The sequence below is a fragment of the Melospiza melodia genome, chromosome 13 (assembly GCF_035770615.1).
Source record: "Melospiza melodia melodia isolate bMelMel2 chromosome 13, bMelMel2.pri, whole genome shotgun sequence".
In the NCBI taxonomy this organism is placed as follows: Eukaryota; Metazoa; Chordata; class Aves; order Passeriformes; family Passerellidae; genus Melospiza; species Melospiza melodia.
Genome location: NC_086206.1, coordinates 19,595,324 through 19,621,575, shown reverse-complemented (window position 1 = coordinate 19,621,575; position 26,252 = coordinate 19,595,324). Strand labels below are relative to the sequence as shown.

The window sequence follows — 26,252 nt, the reverse complement described above, 5'->3', positions numbered from 1 at the left end:
GGTATTAATTCTGTCCCTTGTGCTTTGTGCTTCTCTGACACTGAGCCAAGCCTGCTCAGCTAATGCTTTTACAACTCAAAGAACCTATTTTATCTCATTATTTTTCAGCCACTTGAAATTAGGGTTTGAAACTGCTCTTACAAAGAGCCATCTGAACTGATGAGAATGGGAAAAAATAGCTTAAGTGCCCATCAGAGAAATATCCTGACTGTCAGCTGCTTCTGGGGAAGAAACCACTGCACTGAGCTACAAGAGGAAGAACCAAGAGCTCTTTAGCCCCCTTTTTGTTTCTAAAGAGGAAATTGTGTGAGCCTGGTTTGAGGAACAAAGTGGGGAGAGCTGAGGTGTGAACTCTGCTAAACCCCAGAGGTGGTGGCACTGAGTCTGCATTTCAGCAGCTCAGAGAAAAATGCACAGAGGGGGCTTTTCATTGATCCCAACACAAGGATGGAACCAGCAATTCAGCACCTTGCCTGTGAGCACCAAAAGGGAAAAGGGCAGGAGAGGTGTTGTGCCTAATTCTCCACCACTGGTAGGAATAAGGAAAGCACTCTGTGAATGTGCTGTCTCTATGGTAACTCTCTGTGCAACAGGGCCCTCAATGCATGGATCTGCTCACTGCTTTTTGCACTGCACAGGAAATAAATACCTGGACCTTCTGTGTGAGCTCTAGCATCTGTGGATTTTACTGACTTCTGAGCAGAAGATGTAAAAAAAAAAATAAAAAATTGTCTTATTTCAGATTTCAGTTTTGGAGCTAGACTGCCAAAAACCCTAAAAATGAACCAGGTTTTTATCAGCGGGAAAACAATGAATGGGAGAGAAAAAATCCCTCCAGTGAAAAGGTCTTTTGTGCATAGGGGAAGAATTTTTCTTTTTTTTTGTAGTGTGTACTAGAGCTGTCTCCTTTCTCTTTCATATGCTCACTGTGTCTCAAACATGGATTTAAGGAGGTGTAGATTTTGTTTCTCTGAATGATGATTTCTCTGGGCATTACCCAAAGCCAGATTGCCTTTGCCTCCAGCTGGTCATATTCATATTTGAGTTTTCAGTGGATCTTTTTGGAATAAGTGGCACTCACCTGGACTTGTGTAGATCTGGCCCCAAGGAAAAGTTTTGGATCTGCAGATATTTCAGCTCCTCAGCACTTCAGCTCTTTTTCCTGACACAGGAGTGGTATTTCACATCCATTTCAGAGTGTAGAGGTGGAAGGAGAGGGTGATGGCAAAATCACAGATTAAAAGCAGTGATGCAGATGGACAAAAGTTCTCCTATCCCACACTCAACAGTGGCTGCAACACTGCCCTTTTGACCATGCTTTGGCTACTTCAGTTTCCATTCCCCTTGGAGACAGAGCCTCTCCTCTTTCCCAGTTCCTCTTAGAAGCTGCTCCTATCCCAGGCTGCCCCAGTCATTTCCACTCTGTGCTGACACAGAAAAAGGGGCTCAGCCCAACGGGAATCCTGGGAGGTCAGGGGTGTTCCACCTCTAATAACTTCCCAAGACTAAAACATGAAAGTAGCCCAAAAACAAGAGTGAAAAGGAGCAAAAAATGATTTTGCTAAGAAGCACTGAGTTCATGGCAGGTTCATTAGCAAGGGGGTTTCCTACTTTTCTTTCCATTGAAATACAAGGAAATAAAAAACCCCAGTTAATCTGCTTAATTTACTCACATCCTGAAACCATTAATAAAACCGTTTGGGAAGCCAGTTGAAAGTGATGTTGGAATCCCATTTTTAATTCTTGTAACATCTCTGGAAAGTATCACAGTGGGCTCTGCTCTGGGTTCAGGCACCCACAGAGTGGCTGCAGCAACACAGCACAGTAACACCAAGTCCTCCCTGAAATCCCAGGAATGCTTTATTCAACATCCTGAGCTGAAGTCTGCAATTATTCTTGTCCTTATCACCGAGAGTTTTACATGTATAATGTCCTTTTTTCGAGGAACTGGTGGCCTCAGTCGGCTCCAGCATTTATAACTCACGTTTTTGCTAGCAACAGAGGGAAGTTAATGCAATTTTAAAAGATTTTAGGTCAAGTTCATCCATGTTTAATGCACTGGGAAATAATCTAGCTCATTCTGTGCATCTCAATTTGCTTGACTGCTTAAAACAGCAACTGTGCCTGTGTCCAAGCACAGAACAGGACTTACATGGTCAGACATACATAATTTGTGGATTTTACTGCACAATGGAAATGCAATGGCTTTGTGGCTGTGCCCTGATGCAAACCAAAGGGGTTTCACTGGGAATGGTGGAGCTCCCTGTAGGTGTTACACTGGCAGGAGTCAGTGGGAGTGCAGCATGGCTGGGCTGATGAGGACTCTGGAATTTTGCCTGTTTCCTCTGAGCAGGGGCTTTGTGCTATTTCCTGCTCCCAGTCCTTGTCCTTTCCACTGGTGCCTCCATCCTCACCCACTGACACTCCACCTTTCCACTTCCTGCTTTTCCATGCTCTGCTGACACATCCTTTAACAGCAGCAGCAGCTTTGCTCTTCCTTCCAGCCACCCTCCTACTTCCTGTCCCATCCCTCCTCAGAGCTGGGGGTCTGACCCCAATTTCCCTCCTGCACACATTTCTTTGTTTCCTGAAATGTTGGTCTCACTTTGCTTTTTTTCCTGTTCTTGTCTGACTGGTGAAGGGAGCCTGCTCAGGAACATCCAGGAGCTCAGACCACCTGAAAAATGTGACAATGGTGAAAGAGGGCAGATAAGGCCCAAGCAAAAGATGAGGATGAGTAAAATGATTTTGATAAAAACACAAACCAGATAAGTGGCAGCAGTGAACAGAAGTATTTCACACTCAGAGAAGACTGAAATCAAGATGGGGAAGAAAGTCTGCTAAATTTAGCTAATGTTGACTCAGCTGATGTCCCCAGGGTGATCCACTAGATCTACTTTACAGTTTCCTCAGGCTGCTGCCTCATATTTGAGTCTATTAAAAAGGCTTTCAACCAACAAAACAACCCAAACACCTGCCTCTCCCCCTTCAAAAAAAAAAAAAACCAAAAAAAACTCCAGAGGGTTTATCTGCAAGTGCTCTTTAGTCTGTGCTCTGTGCTGAGCCTTCCTGGAGGACACGTGGTTCCAGGAACCACTGATCTGCTTCAGGTACTGCTGACCAGCTGGAGCTGGGAAGAACAAGCTGGAAATGCTCAGCTGAAATCCTCATTACTGAGTGTTTGGCAGAATTATGAGCATTCATTCTTTGAAGCCAGTGATAAATGCCAAGAAAAGCTGAATTTCTAGGACTGCCTGTTAAAGTGCCTCCAATGCCCACATCCCAGGGAGTGTATGCATGCCAAAATATCTGATTTAATTACTACATCTGATATATATCAACCAAAATATTTTTAAGTAGATGCTGTAAATTGTAAATGAAATACACGAAATCTTCTCCCACTTTACTCCTACAAAGGGCTTTTAAAATTTATAAAGCTCCCAGAATGTCCCTCAGACAGGCTGGGTGTCCAGTGAGACACAGCTCACTCAGGTGAAACACAGAATGCACAAAGCAGCAACTGCTTGTTAAGGATATCAGCCCAAGAATAGCATCCATCTGAAACACCAAGGAGAATTTAGGTCAGGAGAACATAATTACCCAAGTTGGAGTTTGTCCAGGTTACCTGGATTACCACTGCTATAAAAAGCAGAGTGGGACCATCAGTGAGTGATTAGGAGCTGTGTTTAGCAACGCTTTGGAAGATCCTAATGTGAATAAGTGTTCCATTCCAACCAACTTTTGGGATGAGTTGTGCATCCATTTCATTAAAATCTCTTCTTTATGCCATGGCATTCAGCTGCTGCTTTCTGGCCAGTCACAACAGTATGATTTATTTTTTTCTAAAGATTCAAGCAAAAACATTATATAGCATTAAATCTTCTGTATTAGATAAATAATAAAAGCTATTAAATGTTTAAACACTGGCAGTTGGTCAACTCTTGTGTTTTATTTTTGGGTTCTTTGTGATCTCAGCCCTGCAAGGAGCCTCCAGATTGAACAGGATTAAGGACTCTCCTTCCCATGAGCCCTAAATTGGTATCTCCAGCTCTAAACCTATTAGAAAGGCAATCAGTTCCCCCAAACCTACTGCAGCATGCACCTGTAGAGCACAGTGAATTTCCAGAGGCAGGTTCATAGCTGGGTTCATAGCAGCCTTTGCCTGGAGGGTGGTTTGGGGAAGCCCTCTGTGCAGAGCTCACCTCTGTGTGGTGCCAGCTGGGGCAGCCTGAGCTGCTCCATCACCACCTGGCACTTCTCACTGCCTTCCCTGCACTTTGCTTTCAAAGAAATTAAAAATAAACCTCTCATTCCCAGAACAATAGTTATTGCTAAAGGAAGGGGAGGCAGACTGGGGCATGTTCAAGGTGGAGTAATCCCTGACAGTTTTCCCTTCTGTGCTGGCCTGTCCCTTGCAGACCTATTTGCTCTCTTTGCTGACTCACAAATCCACGTGGCAGACTTAAAAGACTTTATTATAAATACACCAATAATCTGAGCTGTCACTCCTGTGAGCTGCTAAGCTTCTGCTTGGGGCAGGGGTAATAATGAGTTCTTCTATTCCTTTATTTTCCATGAGGGAGAGCTATGCATGGATTTGTTATCAGACACCTGCCCTGTGGGATTCTACAGCTACTTACTCCTACTTCCACATTCTGGGGAAGGATGGATTCCCTTGGTTAATTTGCTTGTGAGCAGAGGAAAAAAAAGGGCAGCTAAAGCTCCTTCCTTTGTCTGTGTGAATTGTGGCATTCAGCAGCTCCTGGAGGGCTGTGGTGCTGCACACAAGGGCTCAGGGAGCACAAATCCATGACTGTGTTTAGCAAAGCCTGGATGTGGCACTGGGTGCCAGGGTTTACTTGAGGTGTTGGGGCTGGGTTGGACTCCATGAGCTTTAGGGTCTTTTCCAACCTGGTCATTCTGTGAATTCTGTGACTCCCCAGCACCCTGAAAAGCAGAGCAGCCTTGGACAGGACTGTACAAGGTTCTGAGAGAGATCACAACTGTAGAAAGGAGGCTGTGACAGGAGCTTTGCCATCAACAAGGAAAAGGGAAGCCATGCTAAGCCTCCAGTGAGCAAAAGTTCATTACCAGCTGTTCTACCCACAAGGTTTTGCTGCCCACCCTCAGCCTCTCTGTCTGCACCTTCCAGCTCCTCAGCCTGGGGCTGCCAGAGTAGAAGAGCTCCCCTATTCACATTTTTATTCTGTGATGTTAATCAAGTAGGCTAATTATATATATGCCAGGGTTGACATTGGCAGGAATCATGGAACTGGAACCACCTCCCACCCCCTCACGCTCCCCTTCTGTTCAGACCTGGGCTGTTATTAAACCCCTAACACCAAATCACTTCCATTCTGTTCTTCCAGTTATGGCAAATGCATGTGCCAATTAGACTTTTGCCCCTAATTTGCATGTGCCCCTGAGATTTGAACAGCATGCCTTAAGAAAATGGGTCAAAATTCAATGAAAAAATATTCTACCACCACTGCTTCTACAAAACCTCTGCCTTCCTTGAGAACATGTTGATTTTCACGTGTTGGCACAAAAAAAACAACCTCCCCCCAAACATGAAGCATTTCAATGCAGTTAAATTATTCTGCTTTGGCTTTGTGCCCAGGAAATATTTTTGGGGTTTGCACATAGAGTTCTCTCGTGCATTTCCATTCAGAAGCAATAGGATTGATGCTGAAATGATTGCTGGATTGCTGTGCTCTGCAAACATTTGCTGTGTTGTCTGCTGGAGACAGAGAGGGGGTAATCACTTGTGGACTATTTCTGTGGGAGAGCCTTCGTGCTGCTCCAGCCATTTCAGATGCACTGCAATTTGTTCAGTGTCAGAACTGGCACTGGAGAGGCTGCAGCTGCTGGGATCACACCTGGGAGCCAAGCAAACAGGAATTCTTCCCACAGTGGGCACCAAGGGCACTGCTGAACCAACCTCACTGTTCAACAAATGCATTCATCAAGCACAATCCTGCAAGGCTGTCCTTAAATACTGCACATTCTGTCTTTACTCAGGCAATAATATAACCCCTCACAATGCTTTTAGTTTATTTTAGCATTTTGCAATTCCTCAGATTGTTCCTATCCACTTTTGGCCATGTTCATCTGCTACTTCTTAAAAATAAAATTTAAAAAATCCCCCAAGATCTCTCTTCATTATATCAAGTAAGAGGCAATCAAAGCCAGATTTGTGTGGGAGCTCACCCAGACATGTTCTTTAGAGACCTGAAAAGGTCTTTTTGGTTCAATTTTCCCTGTTTCCTATTTCAGCTGCTGGGATCCAGGAATTCCCCCCAGACACAAAGCTCGTTTCCCTCTCAGGTACAAATGTGTTGCTCTAAGTTTTGCACATCACATTCCTTGGTGTAAAGTCTTGGCTGGACTCAGAGAGACTTGTTTCAGCAAATGGTCAGAACAAGTCAAGATAAATCAGGGGAATTTGTGCTCACACCTAGAAAGGTCCTCCAGTTTCTGCTTTCTGATAATCCTGTGGCAAATTCTAGGCAGGCAGTAGGATCATAAATTGTGTAACCACACTGCCACAGATAACATCCAATGTGACTCAGAGCAAATAAAGAATTTTTTCCTCAGAAGCAGAGAAAATATCAGCTCTGTAGGAATTCCTGCTCCACCTGAGGCAAGGACATGAAGGTCAGTGGGTGGAGCAGGATTGCTTTCCACATTTCAGTTTGGGAGAGGAAGATGGTTCTGAAATGCATTCAGCATCTAGAGAATAAAATATAATAAGAGATCCCCCAAGCTACTTTGCTTCATTGTGGGCATACCAAGGAATTCCACAAATCTGTTCATCACAAAGTTCATCTGATGGACAGAGCTTTGTGTGCACATCATAAGTAGGACAAGGACAGAAAAAATAAAGTTCTATTTATATCACTGTAAACAGATATCCAAGACAAGACCAAGCAAGCAGCCAGAGAGACAAAACCGTCCCAAGAAGCAGCCAAATAAATTCTCATCCATGGAAGCTCTCAGTGCTCATCTCAGCTGAAGCTGGAGGTGTGCACACAGCTAATTAGTACTTGCTTCTGCCTAAATTAGTGACCTGTCAGAGCAGGGTGTAGGGAACAGATGAGAGAATCTCCCACACCACCCCTGTGGGATTTAACAGAGCTCTTCTCCAGGGCTCTGCAATTGTGGCACACAGAAAATGCACCAAGGCTTTTCTGGCTGCAGCAAGGCAGTTTCTCCAAGCAGGTACAGACCTCACCCCACTGGGATGTTCTGGGGCTGACCAGAGCCACCAGACTGGGTGCTCTCCTTGCAAGGATCCTTCTGATCTGAGGCACTGGAAAACAAACACCTGATATTCCCCCTGACTCCAAGAGCAGCTGGGTTAGCTCAGGCTCAGAAGTCAGGGAACAAAGGGTCCCTGATAAAGCTGCTGTAGGCCCATCTGCTCAGAAGTGATTTCTGGGATGGAGAAAATGAGAAAGGGAGAAAAGCCCTTAAAGCACAAGCCTTTTTTGGGTTTTAGGATGAATCCTTTGCAGTTTGTGACTGGGTTGCCAGAGCAATCCTAAGTCTGAACAAAGGTAGAGCTGAAGGCACACACAAGTGGGCAGGGTTTGTGCCCTCTCTGGGGCTGCTTGGCACCTCCACCTGCTGAAACATCACCCAGCATGTGCCACATCAACTTTGGGGAAGGATTAGTACAATTAATGGGTAGTTCTTAATTTTGTACAATTAAACTGTGTCTTTTGAATACAAATTCTTGTTTCAAAGGCTGTTCCCAAGGCTCAGCCACTTCCTGACTTTGGAGAGGGACAGGGGTTGCTGGGCAAAGGCATGGAGTGGTGTGCCTGGAGAGACTGAGGATACAGCAAACCTGGGATCTAGACCTTCACGAACATTCAAGAATTTGAAGTTACTGTGGACAACAGGACTGATTTGTGGATGGAGAGGGAAAAATACTTAATTTCCCTTCCCACAACACCCCAAGGTTATTCTGCAATGAGCTGAGAGCCTGCACCCATTGCACTCCTGGAGTTCCAAAGATGTCCTGGAGCTGCAGGGACCCATGGAGGGTGAGCACAGAGCCCTGCAGGCAGTTGCTGTGAGTCAAACACAAAAGAAAGCATGCAGCTCTGCACTGGTACCAACAGAGAGAGATCCCATGGCAACTTTTATTCTGCAGCTTCCAAACAAACTGCTACAGCAGCGAGCAGGAGAGGTGGGTGTAAAACCACAGCCATGAGACAGCTCCCTCCAGGACATTTGTGCCCACATTTCCTGGCTCCTGTTTCACTGTTATTTGTAAAGGAGCTGAAGAAGCCAGACTTTTGCCAGCCTGTCACTGGAGAAGGCACCAGCAGCCACAGCTCCAGCTCAGCACAGAGCAGAAGCAGCTGTCTATTAAACTATTGGAGAACTTTGCAGTGCAGCTGCCTTTGCAGCATAAATAATTTTTGTTAATGGGCCAGGTTGGCAAATGAATTCAATTGTTTCCTCTCAAATAGGGTTTTTGCATCCAATTTTGACAGGGTGTTTGAAGTGAGGGCTCTCAACTCAATGCTTTTTGGAGAGGTTTTCCAGACACATTTCTGAAGAACACCTGGGAATTTGGTGACATTGCAGTATTTGTAAGATCTTGTATAACACAGTAACAAGAACCAACTACTAAGCATGACCTAGAACCATCTCCATCCCTGTGCCACAAGTGTCTGTCAGACTTTGGATAAGCTAAGTGAAGGAAAGGAGCAGGACATATGGGGAAAAAACCCCAAGGAAACAAAAAACCCAACAACCCCACATTTTCCTTTAGACAGCAAATGCTCAGCCTAACCAGTTCCACAGTCAGGATGCTGGATGGTCAGTTAGAGAGTGGCATGAGCTGGCATTGCTGCTGAGACAAAAACATGCCCAGCTCTGGTCTTTGGCAAGTTACTCCATCTTTGACCCATGCCAAGTGATGAGAGGCCTCCCAGAGAGTGAAATCCACACCCTCCTTCAGCCTTTGGTACCCAGTTGGTGTAAGAGTAACAGGACTTGCTGGTGGGATTTAGGTGTTAAAGGCAGCTTATGATTGCTGGGAAAACTCAGGTTTTGTCTTTGTTTATCAGGAACACTCCCAGTGAACGTGGCAGGACTTTCCATGATGAGAGAAAGAGGAAATAGTCCACCTCCATTAGCCAAAAAAAACCCATAATAATGTTGCTGGACAAGTCAGCACAGAGTGGCCATTCAGGAGAGGCTGCAAAGGAACAAAGCTCAGTACCTAAGGGTTGGACTCATGATCCTTGTGGGTCCCTTGCAACTCAGAATATTCCATGACAATAGGGCTTCTATGGACAGCAGAGTATGTTTTCTTCTATATATTTACATTTTTAATCTGGTACCATAAGGTTTAATCACTTTTGACTCAAAAGGCAAACAGCCTGTGTTGCTAAACCTCCAGCTACCAGCACAGCTTTTTAAACCAAGCTCTTGTTTAATGATAACTCTGGTATCATTGATTTCATTCATTTTAATAACCCCCTGGATTCAGTTTGTCCTGTGTTGCTGCATCCTCTGCAAGGGCAGTGATCTTGCACATTATAATGGTTTCTGCATTAAGCATCTTCTGTGAAAAATCAGAAAACGCCAGCTGAGCAAATTGCTGGGTGTTGTTGGGGCTGTGCTTGGTGCTTTGAAAAAAAGAAATCCATCTCTCCTGCAAGCCTTAACCAGGACTGGTGTGCATGCCAGCTGTCAGCATGGGGGAAGCAGGGTAATTGGAGCGATTAAAAGCTCACAATGGTTACAGACACGCTTTTGCATTTAAGGTGGAGTGAAACTGTGCTGTGACAGTGCCATGGCTGCTCTGGGGAAGGCTGTGGAATCCTAGCTGTCATCTCTGCAGCAGTATTTTATATTCTGGAACCTTGACCCCACCAGTTGGCAGCTACATAAACACCTCCAGACATGCTGGGGAGCACAGCACAAAGGGATGGATGTGGTGACCCCCAAGCTGTGCTAAGGAACTGTGCTTTAAAAATATCCTCCACTTGAATATAAAATGAAATAGTGGCAATTTTAGTAGCTAATGTGAGGTGAACACAGGAGGGCTCTTATTTATTGTTGCAAACAGTGCAGGGAATGAGAAATTTCCACATATATTTGATAGGATTCAGTAAAATCTCAGGGATAGGGATCCAGAATCTCTGTAGAAATCAGGACCATGCAGAGAGCAATGACATTACAGTTCATTTTAATTACTGCACCAGGGGGATTTTGCAAATTTATCTGCTGCTTCACCCCCTCAAAGGATTGAGCCAAGCAATATGAGTGTGCAGGACATCTGAATATCATCTAAGTTTTCCAGAAAACAGTTATATCTTTCTGGGGCATAAAGGAGACCTTGAGGAAAAACAAACAGTGCTGTCCTCTACCTCCAAAGGCTTTCTTTACATGCACATTTCACACTGGATAAAAATAGCCTTAAACCCTGGGTTAAGTAAGCTTCTTATATTGGAAAAACCTATTTCAAGTGGACAAAGGAGACAGAAGTGGCACACCATAAAAAGGCCTTTGGTTTCAGTGTCTGCAACTTGAAACACCACCCTGGTCTCATCTGCTGTGCCCCAGAGGGAACCAACCAACACTGATTGCAAAGAGCAGAGTAAGCATGAACAGGGTGTGGGCTGTCTACTTCTCCTTTCTGCATTTCAAGATCAGGCTAAGTTCCTTTTCAAGCCTAACTGGAAACTGTGAAGAAATATTCACAAGGAAAAGACAAAAATCCATTCTGTATCTCTCATCAGTACTCAAAACTTACAAGCTGGTCAAGATCTTCACTACAGAAGAATCAACTGCAATCATTTCCATAATTAGTAATTTTGAAACTGTCTCATTAGTACTGAAACATTTCTAGAGACACACAGAGAGCTTATTTGTGTTGTAATTATTTCTGAGTTACAGTTCAAAGGAAAGTTGAAGAAAGTCAGAGAACAGGATATGAGACTTCCTGGTGCATTTGCAAACTGCAGTGCATAAAGCACTTGAGCTCTGTAGATTACTCCAAAGGGAATGGGGAGGGAACTAAGGAAAGCAAGCCCATTGTTTTGCTAAATTTATTGATCAAGTGTCCAGAAACAAGAGTGAAAAAAGAGCTAAGCAAGATATTCAGAGACTGCATGCTACTGCTCAGTTCTGCTGGTCTGTTCCTCTTGGCTACATTTCAAGCAAACTTGTTCACTTCAGTGTGCCTCAGTTTCCCCTTAAACACCCCACACTGCCCCAGAATAAGAAGTCAGAAGGTTATTCATTCCTCATAATTAGCCACACAAAGATTATTACATTGGAGGATTCTGGCCTGAGCCCTTAAAAGTGATCCTGGTAGGACTAGAAACAAAAGCTTTATTATTATTAATAATATTATTATTTCTTATTAGTTACTACCATTCTCCTCAGAAGCCTTGTGGTCAAACCCAGAGTTTCTGTGAGAGCTCCTGGGGTAGATGCAGGACCAGCAGCTGGGTGACAGAGGGAATTCATCACTGTCCTACAGCAAGTCATTCCCACACCTGAATCCATGCCTTTGGAGATGGAGACCAGCTTAAAAGTGAAATTCAGTGGGTCCCTCACCACACCAACTTAATGCTACAGCTCTGGAGGCCAAGCTCCACCACTGGCTGTGTTCAAGGTCTAGAAAGGAATCCACTTTGCTGTATAACAAATTCCTTTGATAAAACTGAGGGCAAGACAAAACCAGGAAAAAGTGAAACTGGATGAAGAAACTCTTCTGAATACATCAATCCAGCATTACTACTGAATAAAGAATTAAAGTAATAAAATCACTAAAGAAATCACAATCTTTAGGCAGAATTAGGTACCAATACTGATGATGGGTGGCTGTGGAAAGCTGCTTCACCCTCACAAGGTTCAGTCAGAGAATCCCCACCTGCCTTGAACCAGCACAAGCACATGCAGCTCTTCTTTCTCAACATAATATTTAGAACATTAACACATCTCCATAAAACCCTTTAAGCCAAGGTTTTATATCCCAACCTGATGCAAAAACTGTATTAGCACTGAGAACTCTCAGGGAGGTATTTCAGGGTTCCATGTGGGTTCTTTTTTCCCCCTCTTTTTCTCTGCTAAAGGAAATATCTTGGAAACCTTGGAAAGGACAGGCCTCCTGTGTCTGTTCAGTAATGAGCCATGGGCACGTCTGACCATTTGTTAGTGCATTGAGAGGGATTTCTCCTCCAAGAATAGATAAAAAGGAATTAGGGCTAATTGAACAACATACCTGAATAAGCCAGAAGCAAGAATGCAAAACTCTGAAAACTGCAGATCTTCCTTCAATTTTCTCTTGGACTTTGCCATGGGAGATTTTGCCAGCATGGAACAATCCTTTGAAGCAATGGAACAAACATGTCAGTCATTTAAAAAGATCTCATTTTAGACCAAAAGCTGAATTAGTTGCCCACTCTAATGGGGACAGATATTAGGCTGAAACCCATGGCTCCACTGATTCAGCACATTAGTGTCTCAGGAGACAAAATGTTCCTGCTGTCCAGGCAGGCTGGAATTGCAGGAGAGCAGGAAAGCTGCCCTGCAATGCTTTACAGGGCCTAAAACTGCAAGCAAGGGAAGCACAACTTTGTTAAAAAGACACAACTGAAGTGGGGAAAAAAAAACCAACTTACTTGCAGTCTTAATTTATTTCAAAACACAGACATAGATTCATCTGGATTTAACAGTTTTCTAGAGGAGATGGTCCATGCCTCTTCCCTGAGAAATCAGCAATGATACTAAGCAAGTGAAGGCACATAGCCAATGTCAAACTGTACCTTGACAAGTCTACAATTAATAAAACACACTTGGGAAAACCAAAGAGTTTAAGGGCACCTGTGTTAAAGGGCGAAAAAAGAGAATTTACAATTGGAACATGATTATTGGGCTCAATGCAAGGGTTATTAGGTGAAACTGTGTGGCTTCTATTATGGGAAAGGCAGATTAAAGCATAATAATGAACTCACTGGGTTCAGAAAATTACTTGTAGGGCAAACAAAAGAATGAAAGCATAAAAAAAAAGTACAAGAAAGATTCAACAGCCATCACATTCAAGGTAACACAAACAGATAACACAGGCAGTGTTTCCACACACCCCACCAGTGCTTTCCCAAAAACAGAGCTGTGACTTGTCTCCCTCAGACTAAACAGGAAACAAGAACTGGTTTGGACTGGAGCCACATATTCCCAGTGAAATGATTACTGGAGAAAGCATTTGGTACCAGCTTCAAAGCCCACCATAAGACAGAGATTGCTCATCTAATTTCTTTTCTCACATATGAACAGGAACTTCATTAAGATTTTAAATCCTGCTTTCTGTGGGGTTTTCACCTGGAAAAGCACATGGCACTGATCTTTAGGAATTAGTAGGATGGTGTGTATGCTACAACAATGAAAGTGCAGCAAACCAAAATGACAGCAAGCAGAAAGAAGATTTAGCACAGGAAAATACAGACTGAACATGAAATTCCTAGACAACACATTTGATGCACCACTATTTAATATTTAAATCCCCAACCTTCCTATTTATGCCTGTTGAAATGCATAATGTGAAAATAATTTTGACTTTTCCCTCCCCAAAGGCAAATTCTCAGCTTTGAAAATTTTAGCTCTGAAGCTGTCATACATCTGCTGTCTTTTTACACAAGCGTTTCACTAGAGATAGTCAGACAATGTTGGTTTCCAACCTCTATTTTCACCTTTTGCATTTAGAACTGAGCCCATGCCAGGCATTAGGTAGTTTTAGATGCCCTCCAGTCAAAAACCCTAAATACTGTGGTGTGTGAGAAACTGCCACACTGGTAAATCCATTGTTCCTAATGACTACAGTCTACTAGCAAACCAGGACTTATTTATTCCAGACATTATGAATAATTTCTAACAACAAATCCATCTGAGAATTTTGCCATTTGCCAGCAAACAAAGGAAGTAGCAGGATTTCCCAAATTAATTTTAATGCATTATTTACCAAAGCCTCTTGTATAATGAGGTAGGGAACAATTCTCTGCTGACAGACAGAACTAGAGTAACAATCTAAACTGATATTTTTCATCTTCTGTTTCTACAAAATGGCAAGGACTAGAAACGTTCATATTTGTATCCTTCATCACCTTTATAAACACTGTGACCCAAAGCCTTATGTGCTCATTAATATGATTATTAATGTGCTTATATACCACTTAATACATAGCATATAATGAAATATTTACTGACATGGCACCCCATTACTAATCATACATTTTGTTAATAAAGAAAAAAGTGGTGCTTGCAAAACTAAAGATAAATTAAACAAAAACATCTCTAAAATCCTCAAAAGACCTTATCAGAGTGTACTTTTCAGACAGAGCATTTGCTCCAGCAGTCTCACCCCAAGGCCTGCTCAAAGCCAATCAATCACTCCCCACCCTCCTCCTCATCACTTCCTTTTAAGCAATAGCTGGAAATAGTCCCATCTGCTCTGAAAATCAAAGAGCAGCAGCTGGTGATCAGCCCCTTTTAGAGCAGCCTGTGAGACTTAAGGATGTTGTCCTGAGCAACTCAGTCAAAATTAATTATAACCTAGATGGAATTAATTAGAGGCTATCTTTATTTCATCTCCATTGTTGTGCAGACAATTGTTTGCTACTCCTCACATGACTTGGTAATTACAGTAAGATGAAACCACTTAAGATGAAATGTCCTGAATGGGTTTTGATTCAGATTTACAAGAGTGTGTTTGCAGGGCAGGGAGGAGAAGAGTGCTGTTTGTTAAATACAGATCTCCACACACACACACATACATAAAAGGTTTGTCAGCTCTTATTATTGCTCAGTTGGGGCAGCAAAACAAGAGTTTTTGTTAATTAAAAAAAATACTAACTAGAAACAAGTTATCTCTAGCACAGAGAAATTGCGGTGGAATTCTGTTGTAAAATTCAGATTTTGGATTCAGGAAGCCTTGCTCTCCTATTTGAAGGTGTAAGAAGCTTCCTGAGATCTGTTACATGGTACCAGTAGTTTTATCTTGCACTGTGGGAGGGAGTTTCTATAGGCACTTGAATTCCAAGCCAGATCAAATGGCTCTAATCAGTATTTTTTCAACCTTTTATCAAGGCAGGCAAGTGCCTGCACGTGATGCAGAGGCTTCTCAGATGGTTTTCAGCTAAAAGGAAAGTCTTATCAGGACTGAAAAGAGACAGTGGCAGATTTCTATTTGGTTAGTAACCACTGCTCTCCATATTAACATCTTTGATTAGATTACAGGAATGAGATTCTCTAGTGTGATAGTATAAAAGCCATCTGAGAACAGCAAAAAAAACCCCAAACCTTGCATTTAAGAGAGGAAAACATCCATCTAGTTGTAATCTACTGAAGTAATTTCTCCCTAGCAGCATAACAAAGCTAAATTATTCTAAAACAATAATGTCTGTTGCACATGGGCTTGGGGGAGGCTAAATGGAAGCTGACCCTCCCTGTGGACATGAGTGCTCCATGTTTCCAGGGGTAATAAATAACATATCCCCTGCTGGAACCAGCAAATGCAGTGCCTGGCACTCCTGGGAATTGGCTAAACTGAGCACAAAAGTGGAGCTGAGTGATTAATTCATGTGGTGCCTGCTACCAGGAAGATCCACAGGCTCTGGGTCATGGGGACATTAATTTTAGAGTGTGAAATCCTATGAAATTATCATGACTTTCACATGTATAATACATGAGGAGGCAGGGAGGCTCAGCTTCATTCTGTCTCTTCTTACAAGCAGTGGCTCATGAGTGAATTTTTGCTTCATCAGTCATGTGACAGTCTCAGGAGAAGGAAACAGCAAAGACAAAATGGTCCTTGATAGCAGCAAACTGTTCTAAACGCGCTCAGCTTTCTCATTTCTGAAAATACCACAGGACAATGTGTTAAAAATCAACAGGAAAACCATCAGGTGGTTTTTGGGACAGGTAAATCACAGGCATTGCAGTGGGAGCCCTCCCAGGCGTTCCAGAGCAATCCAAGACTTTGCTGAGGTAATTCCATTTAAAATGAACATTCTGTATCCATCCCTGGTTCTACAGCAGTGATTTCACATGGAGGTACAGAGCTACACCCAGCAGTTGGTCTTTGGGTACTAAAATATTGCAGTTATACAACACATACACACAAAATGTTGAGAAAATTAAAATTGAAAAAGTACACAACTCTCTTGTGGTTGTCACAGATATGCAAGATTAACTAAGTGTAGCAATAAATGAAATGAATACACATAATTTCCTTAGACTTTAATAATCCTGTGACAATCTGACTTGATTTCCAAACCAATTTTCCCATTTTTTATCCTCTGGAGAACAATTGCTGTTTACCAAGTTGCTTCCCAGAAACACTGCTGTAAAATATTCAATCTCCTGTGAGCAGAAAAAGGTCATCATGGGCATTATGTTCAGTGGAGCACAGAAAAACCCAATTCATCCAAATAAAATGAATTACATGTGTTTATTTAAAAGCTATGATTTCTCATTATGTAATTGGTTTAATTAATAGGAATTTTAGTCTAAATCCAAAATGGCCACAAAAGATTCTTTGTAAGCTAGCAAAAAAAAAAAAAAGTGATTTATTTATGTGTGCAAAATCTTAAATATTTCAGACACCACTGTTCAAAGGATCTTTCTGTGATTTCAGCCTCATTTTAATCTTACCAGCATAAGACACTGTTTACATTTCCTCCTGCTCTTGAAGAGGGTTTACAAACCTTGTGTCCCAACCAGCCACACTATAATTTCCCACATTTAATTAGAAAATAGATGAGTTCAGTTTATTTGAACTGGTACTTGAAGTAAGCAATTAAGTGCTTCACTTAATAGGAGTGTGTGCTGTAAATCTGGCCTTTCATTACATGCACAGCTCCCCACACAAAAGGTTTCTGGTAGCAGACAGAAGCTTGCAGGCATTGCTTTAATAAAAAAACATTATTTAGGAATATTGTGATGTATTTCCACTGCCCCTGAGGGACTTACACTAATACAGCCTATTATCTGTCCTTATTACATTGAACTAAGTATGCAATTAATTGGCAATCTGTAGTGGATTATGGAAACATTCCAGATGGATGGGGGTTTATCACAGCATTTTGCTGCAGCAGATACTGTAATTTCCTAACTTTGGGACATTGACTTTACAAGAATTTATTTCTTTGTCACATAGGACTTGTGAGCAAGAATTTCCATTTCCTTTTACAGCAGAGGCAAGGGCAGGAGATGCAGCACAAAGCACTGTGAGATAACACAGTATTGCTTCAGCAGACTGTCTGTGCTCACACACAATGGGATGTGTGGGCTGCACCTCCCTCAAGAAATGAAAATGCAATCAATTGACTTAGTTAATATTTTGCTCTGTGGGAAAAACTCCATCAGACAGTCTGGGGCTCCATTAATCCGTGGCACAGCCTGAGCAGGAGAAAGCCCTTTGTGGTTTGCCAGCCCTCCTCAGCAATTTGGGGGTGAGAGGGGGAGCTGTTCACCTCTCTACCCTTGCCTTCCACTGCCACTGGAGCTGGAAAATGCAGGGAAAACCTGGGGAGAGGTATCTGGAGCTGCCACAGATGGCTCCACTGCCACGGGGACCATGGCTGTTGGGAGGGAGAGCTCACCTGGGAGCTGAATCCAGACAATATCCAGAGAGCAGCAGACCCAGCAATGCATCACAGGACAGGCAGGGGTTTGGAACACACCACTCTCCCAGGAAGGGCTCTTTAAGATATCAAAATAAGATGTTATTGTGCACAAATCTCACCAATGTATTACTGACAGAAAGGAAGTGCAGAGAGCCCCTTTGAAACCAGCAGAACATGAGCTCCTGTTCTGAAGCAGAGGGAGAGGCCATAGGAAAAATCCCTCTCATTGTACCACACTTTGGGGCAAATGCAGACATTTCCCTCCCTGCAGTGGCAATGAGTATTGTTGTTTATTAGACCACCTAGGTCTGTGTGGATAAAAAGTCACCTTCAAACAGCATTCATGTCATGTAGCAGCTCTTACTCCATGTCTCAAGACTTGTGTTTTCTCCCCTCAGCATAAATGCCCAGGAAGCTCCTACAATGCATGGATAAGAGTTCTATTCTTGCTCAACTGGGTATCAGTTCCTAAAAGCGAACAGCTCACTGCTTTTCCTATGCACTCAGCAAGTCTCACAATTCCTGTGAACATTTATAAATGCATATCTGTATAGACCACAGCTCAGCCAAGTAACCCAATCCCCATGTGAACTACATGTCCTGCTGGAGGAATTTTCACTTTAATGTAACTTAAGATATAAATCTGACTGTAAGGTAAAATATCTTTTAATTCTTCCAGCTATATCTAAGCCTCCTGATTCCCCCTTCTCTTTGGCACTTGCCACCCTCATTTATTTTCAGACTGATAATTGCCCCCTTTACATTTCCATCAACAGACCCCCACACATCCAGCCAATCTCCAGATTGCTTTTGCCATGTGTTAGGATTAATAATTAATGAAACCAGCTGATTGTTCCAAGTGACCCATTATCATGTCAGGGCAGAGATGAACTAGAGAGAAGACAGGATTCATTTCTGAACCTCCAATTTCAATATCAAAGTTCAAAATCAAAACACCACCAGCACCACAAATCTATTTCTCTCAAGAGAGCTCTTTTTTTTCAGAGCTGGCCAGAACAGTCCCTCAGCCTGGAAAGCAGATATTCCCATGCTCAGGGCTTTTTAAACATAAACCATTTGTTCTCCAGTATGTGGCATTTCTCAGGGCTTTTCTGACTGATTTAAGTATCATCCAGGTATTTAATGATAATCAAGAAGAGAAAAAGAAAGGGAAAGGGAAATGTACATTAGCATGAAAGATTAAGGGACATGAATATGCATAGCACACACACAAGAATAAAAAGCTGCTGTACAATGGGATGCCACAGAGCAGAGTGGGAGGGCTTCTGTTCATTAAGTGTTGATACAGTGGATTTAAATAAAATTGAATAAAATCCAATTTAAATGCCAGGATAAAAAGCCTTGAATGAGCAGGCAGGGAACAGAATGAATTTCTGTCCCTCAGAGGTCAGATCAATGCCTGACCGACAGCAGCTGCAGATGGTCGGCAGCAGAAGCCTGCAAAAAATAAAGAATTAAATGGTTAGATCAGGTCTGCTGATTCTTTTTAATCCCATTCTTTGCTGTTCCTGTAACATAATATTTATCTCTAGTACAAAAAAAAAAAACCAAAAAAAACCCAAAAAACAAAGCCTATCACAGGTGTCTTAACAGAGTTGGTATCTTATTTATTTGCATCATGTCTCAAACCACCTTAGCCTCTACATGCATAATCCTAAAACAGTACTACTCAATTCTACAAGAATAATTGATACTTCAGCAAGAAGATTGTAAATTCACCCGCTGAGAGAAAGCAAACAAACAAATAAATGACAGCTCATCAATTTATTTGAAGTCACAAGCAAGGCTTCACTGGAGATAGCACTGCACAGCTTATTATCAGCCTGCTGCTAATATAGGGCTCCCTGCTTTGACATTATTTAAGGATGACTAACTCATGTTACATTTATTTCCTCTAAACTTGCTCTGGGCTATATGAAAAGCAGGAATCAATTAATTATTTGCAGGACCATTCAGACAGCACTACAAACAAAATTTAGGCTTTCAACACAACACTTTTGTGGAGGGCAGTATCACATGAAGTTGTACCAAAAGAAATTAAAAAATCCAGAAATGTAAAAATTAATTTTCAATGGGTTATAAAACCACTGAAGCGTTTTAAGTGTGACAGCAATTTAGATGGAAACATTGATATCTGAAAAGTTAAAAATGCAGATGGAATTGCATAGGTTTCATTGTTTTCAATCGTGTCTGCTTTCTTCACCACTCATAATTAATATTTACAGAATGCAAAACCTTTCTTAAGAGCCATCCTAGTGCCTCAGGATCAGTGTTTTTTTAGCAGATGACTCACATTTTAATCCCTTGCATGTCACGGTAGGGCACAGCAAAGGAGGGTGCTCATATTGTCTCTGGTTGGCTGCACAGATGAAATGGTGCTGCTGTGACTTCATTGTCCCCAAGGGACTCAGCATGGGCAGCATGTTTTAGTCATGACAGAAGGCAAAACCTGTGCGTGGTTATTTAAGGCAATCACTGAATCACTTTTGTGTTGTGCCTGGTATTGATTCACTCCTAACAGCTCTTGGCTTTCAGCAATAATCTCACTTTACCCTGAGATGTGCCAGGGACTGCACAGGTGGGGACAGAAGAGTCACAGAGCAGCCTCTAATGTGAATTACAGACAGGTTACATGGAGTGGATAAAACATCTTGAATTAGATACTCCTGCCTTCTTTCTTAATGGAGAATACCTGACCTGCTCTTGGGTTTCTGCTTCAAAAGATGGGCTGGAATCCCCAGCACTTCGATTAGACACTGGGAGCAATCCCATGCTTGTTTCAGGAATGGGTAGATGATTTATCAAGCTGCTGCTAGCTAAAATGAGATTATAGTGCCACAGTACAATGCTATCTTAAACACTGTGGTTTATAATGCCATCTGTGAGATTATAATGCCATGATACAATGATACCTAAAACACTGTGGTAATGATGCCTTTTACCCACATACATTAGGAAAACTCTGCAGTAAGTAAAAGAGAGAAGTTTCATCTGAAACTTGAGTGGACAGCACATTTGAAGGTACTTATTACCCAAAAGGATGCAGGTACATTGTGCTTCTTCTCTGCAGGGAAAAGGAACCAAGACCTCTCCAGGGATTTTCTGAGGAGTTTGCAAAAAAGGCCTTTTTATCATTTTAGAAGAGCAATTACTAAACCACTTCAGCCATGGAGTACCAGCAGCTGTCTATCTTCATTTTTCCTGAAAATGTTAAAAGTGCAAAATGCACTGAGCAGCTATGGATTATTTATGGTGCCTTTACTACCCATGGTCTCAAATGCAGCGTTCCACATTGAAGGAATATGCCTTACCATGAATGATCTGTGAAACAGACAGTCCAACAGTTCAGTACTGAAAATGGGATGTCTTGAGGGAAAAAATAGAGCTGGTGAGAGTGTATTTCAAGTAATAAAGTGCATTCAGTACTAATTAATCTGTAAAATGACAATATGAACAGACTGGCTGGATCCTCTTTGTCTGGTTGTTTTGCTGTGTGCCAACACAGAGCTATTCAGGGATACCAGAGCAGTTTGTTAAGTACATGACTGGGTGGTACATGACTAAAATTTCCTGGAATTACATATGCACTTGACTTTTCATGTACAAAAAATCTGACTCAAACCTGTGCTAGGTTAGCAGTGCCATTTCTCACTTGTGTTTCAAAAAACTGGCTGAAGTTTCTGGCTTCAAGTTTGCAGATTCTCCTCCAAGACAACCATTTTGTTTGCCCATTGCACTGCTACTGGAAGGGGACAGCAACTCTTCCCCACCCAAGATGAAGTAAGGGGAAGAAATAGTCTCAAAAATCAGAGCTGTTGTCATGGAAACCAGAACAAGGATTTTCGAGGCCAAAATGGATGCATTTACAAATCAGAGACGAGGAAAATCCGACCCTTTTATAAAAATACGTTAAGTGGAAAATGTCTTTATCATAGGAAGTCAGGTATTTACTAGCTCAACAAATGCTGCAGGGTAAAGCAGTATGTGAGGAAATATTTTTTTTCTATAATACAATATGATCTCATCAGCACCAGTGGTTCATGCATTTGAGAGAAAGGCAGTAGTAGCCATAGAAACAGCCTGCTCTCCCTGAGTGGCAGAAGGTATCGTGTGACACCCACTTTTGGTGCTGGCCTCACACTCTGCCAGATTTGTGGCCGTTTTTGAGTGTCAGGGGGTTTTTGATGCATTCTAAGCCACTGAAACCAGTTTTATTCTGTGCAGCCTCACAGCTTGGGATTGCCTCTGAGAGGAGGTACCTAAGGGAGGGAGATTCTTTCTGCAGGATGGGAATAAAGGGTGGCTACAGGGGTGCTTGTAGAAACAGTGCTGTTACTTTTCCTCCCTGTGTTGTTAGAAAGCATGTTGCTACAGCACTGCAATAAAATCAGGGCCATTACACCATGTACTCTTTCAGTATTTGTGTGAAGATGCACAAGTGAACAACAAACCTGCCTGAGGCCATAGAGCAAGACAAGGACAGACCTTGGAGAAAAAGAAAATAAAGTTTTTTTCATTTTTCAATCCCAACCATTTACACAAAGCATTTCACCACTTCACCTTCTTTTCCCACCATGAATCTCCCCTTCCCCACATCAGCTGCCAGCACAGAGCCCTACCTAAAGGCAGAGCTTGGCTTGGACTCTGATCTCCTGTGACACATTTTCTGTTTAGTGCTGGAAATCGCTGCTTTAAACTGCAACTTGAGCCCTGTCTGGGGACACGGGCTCTGAGTCACCTCTAGCAGCAGCTGATTTACAGGCAGCCCTTCAAAGCTGTCCCAGCTCACTGCTATTATCTTGATCTCACTGGTACCTTCCTCAGTATAAAAGCACAGGTTATCCTCTTGCTTGTTTGCAGTGCCTAATTAGGCCCAAGCTGTAAAGAGCCAGGCTGACCTTTAACAGCTCTTTGTACTGGGCAGAAGAGCTGCATTTGCAGTTTCAGACTGCTTGTTGGTAATGATGGTTTCCATCTCCTGTGATAAAGCACAACTTGAAAACAGAAACCACAGAGAAAGCTGCTGTGTTCTGCTCTGGAGAGCATCTGTGGGGGACACATCTGCCACACGTGTTTAATGAAGGTACTGGAGTACCCACACATGGAATAAACACTGAGATGGAGCAGTTTATTGTCCTAACTTCCTCCCACAGCTCATGGCTCCAGCAGGGAGCACAGCTGGATCACACAGGATTCAACTGCTGGATCACACAGGAAGCTGCTGGATCATACAGGATCCAGCTGCTGGATCACCAGGTTTCCAGCCTGACTTTTTACACTCTCAGTGCAAAGAACAGGCATTGAAAGGGTAGTTGGCCTCTGACCTGGAAATTCCCTCAGCAGGAGCATAAGCTGTGCAATTTAGTGTGAGTATTTTGTGGCTTTAAGAGCTGGTTACCCTGCAGTTTACAGCCTAATGTCACAGGCAAATGACAAAACTCCATCCAGCTGGATCACACAGGAAGCTGCTCCAGAACCAGGCTTTTATAGCCCAAAGTTTTGAAAAAAAAACAACAAACTGGAACTCATTGGAGCAATTTGGCAAAACTGAGATGTACCAGGACATGACTGCACACTATATATTATATATATATACACATACACCCCTGGGAGAGTCATGAGGCAGGAACAGCTTCCTCTCCCACACTTTGATCTGGTGTCTCACCTTTCCCTGGATACTCTTGGAGCAGAGATCCCCACACTGAGCAGTCAGCAACAACTGGGTGCTCCCACAACCTGCACTGGTTTTGTTTTGAGCAATAACCATCCCATGGTGGGCTCTGGGTCACTTTGTGAAAGGTAACCAAAGGCTTTGGACTCTGAGACCCACATTCCACACCAGGACAGAAATATGGGAAGCAGTCAAAAAGATGAGTTACAGTGGAAAACAAACTGTGCTGCACAAACAACAGGAACAAGAACAAAGAATGAATAGATCAAATCCAGCTCAGGTGGAAGGGAAGAAGCTGTGTGGGAAAAGGAGCTGCTCATAACAAAGCAGGGCAATGCCACTTGTATAAACCCCTGAAATGGCAAGAAATTTATTTGTTTCCTCAATGGCTCTTGACATCACAAGCCATGATCATGTTTCCATCACTTATTTTCAAAACTTAAGGGTTTTCCATACAACAGAGGACAAAACACTGGTTTCTTGTTACATGGTGGGTGTCAATACTGCACAGTGCCAAGAAACACAGCTGCCCTGCTGAGAAAGCCTTCCCTCACAAATCTAGGATGTTTCAAGGGGTTTTCTCCCACTGCTTGGACAAAGAGTCTGCATGCATTAAAGAGGTGAACAAGAATGAAAATGAGTTCAGCAATGTTACCAGAACTTTCCCATCTCCTACTTAAACATGTTTTTGTTAGCCACAGAGTGCTCTAAAATTGTTTGATGTTTTTCACTGTGTTTGCACCTCATTGTTTCTGCTGGCGGTGGCACTTCCAGGGTTTGGGGCCGGCAGACCAAACAGTCTGACCCCAAGGACACAACTGTGATAACAGCCTGTGAGGTGATCCATGCTCACAGACAGAACAGAAAGTCTGGGCCACAGTGTTACTGTGTGTAGTGCTGCCCACATTACATTTGAAATAGAGGGAATTAAGCTGTGTTCTGAGGAAATGAGGAAATGAGACCTTCTGTTTCCATCTGCATCCTCTGCTTTCCATCCTGCAGAACTATATATGGAAACAGCTAAAGTTATACATTTGCTATGGAAGACTTCCTGATTGGAGAAAATACCCTCAAGAAATTCTAAAATTCCTTCATAGAAAGCAACCTGTAAATGACAAAACCCCAAAATTAAACCAACAACCAAAAAAAAAAAAAAAAAGAAGCAAACCCAAAGACAGTTGATATTCAGAATTCTACCATTTGATTATTTGATTCCTTTACTGAGTTACAAGCTTGTTGTATTCCTCTATGCTTTTCACTAAACACAGATTACAAACCTTTGCAAACAAAACAAAAGAGCTGGGTAATGCAGTAAGTAATCTGGAATTTAATTCAAACTGGGCCTGGGCTAAGCAGAAAATAAACAAAAGGGGCTGTGTAGGATTTCTCAGCATCATAGGTTGCATATTTGGTGGAAAAGGTTCTCTTGTTAAGGATAGCTCGCCTTGTTGAATTGGCTGTGGTTAATATGAATGTTATCTCACCTGTAAGTACATTTTCTAAAATACTGCATGTTCTAACCACAGAATCAGAGAACGGTTTGGAGGTGATCTTAAACATCACTTAGTTCCAACCCCAATAATCAGATTTCATCTGTTCACTGCACCCTTTCTCCTTTTATAGAAGAGTTGCTTACCAGCAGGCAGAGGGGTTTGTAAAGGGAAGTACAAAGACTTGCAAAACCCAGAACTTCCTTTGTGACTACCTAAGGACTCTGTTTGGGTGAGAATCAGACTTTCTTTTACCCTTATATGGCAATCCTACAAAAACCCGAAGGCAAATCAGGTGAGAAGCTGTGAAGTTACAGCTCCTACAGCAGCCAGTTACAGGCAGAGCTGAACAACACAAACATAAAAGGCCATGAGGGGTAGGTTTGGAGGATACCTTTTAAAGTCAAAAGGATTTTCTGCTGAGGTCACCCTACAGATGATCAGAAGGCCGAGCCTACCACTAGTTTCATCAAATATTATTGCAGGATTTCACTGTGACTGCAGATGCCTTGTGAAACTTCATGTGCCATCAAAACAGGAAACACTGTGCCTAATGGCATTAAAAGGGATGAAATGATTTTTGTGTTCAGAAACTTCTGTTTTAGAGCCTAAAACATGGAAGGGCCTTTTATAATTTATCTCTTTTAACTCAAATGTGACCTCTATTGCAAAGGGTAAAGTTCTGCAATATAATATAACTGAAATGCTGAGTAATAACTGGAAGTGAAAAGCATCAGCTGTGTTTCCTCCATGTGACTTACAGCAGGGCTTATCTGCACTCCAGGCTGCAAGAGGCTTCAAACTGAACGGCTTATTTGGACCTACAGTCCCAATCTCTCTTTCCCAGGAGGTGAGCGTACCCCAAAATACCCTGCTGAAAAGTGCCTCCGGTGTGATAATGCCATTTCTGGAGTTCCCAGATGCCTGTGGCTGAGAGGGCTGGAGCTCTGCTCACTGCATGTGTGAGAGCAGCTAATTATAAGCTCTTTGGAGCAGAAATCCTGTCTGTCTGCAGAGTCTTTGGCACAGCAGGGTCCCTTTCTCAGCTGGCCTTCAGTGAGAGCTCAGTGCGAGGTATGAATCATATCAAAGGTGAATCAGAACGATTCTGAGTCACTGACACCAGAGACTAACAACCTTAACATATGTATACAAGACTAATGAGCTGCAAAATTTCTCTGTTCCAACTCAAGAGAGGAGAAAAAATTATTTTAAAGAAACTTAAAGATAACTGAGGTAAACCACATGTGCTTGATATAAATGCAGAGCTGCTTAGCTCATAATTTATATTGTATTTTCTTATCTTGAAATAATTTAACTGAAAAAGACTTACCTGAACTGAGACTTGAACTGAAATGAGGATTACCTGGAACTAAGGTCATCTAAATTTTCTGTGGTCTTGGAAAACTAATAAAA

General features: G+C 42.4%; 1 long non-coding RNA gene across 1 annotated transcript in view; it reads right to left on the bottom strand.

Annotated features, from left to right (window-relative positions):
• LOC134424384 (uncharacterized) overlaps nucleotides 1-26,252 on the bottom strand; it is a 69,075-nt gene that overhangs the window by 39,199 nt on the left and 3,624 nt on the right. Inside the window, exon 4 of the long non-coding RNA XR_010029402.1 lies at nucleotides 12,257-12,360. This is a non-coding gene — a long non-coding RNA (uncharacterized LOC134424384). The remainder of the gene's footprint in view (nucleotides 1-12,256; nucleotides 12,361-26,252) is intronic.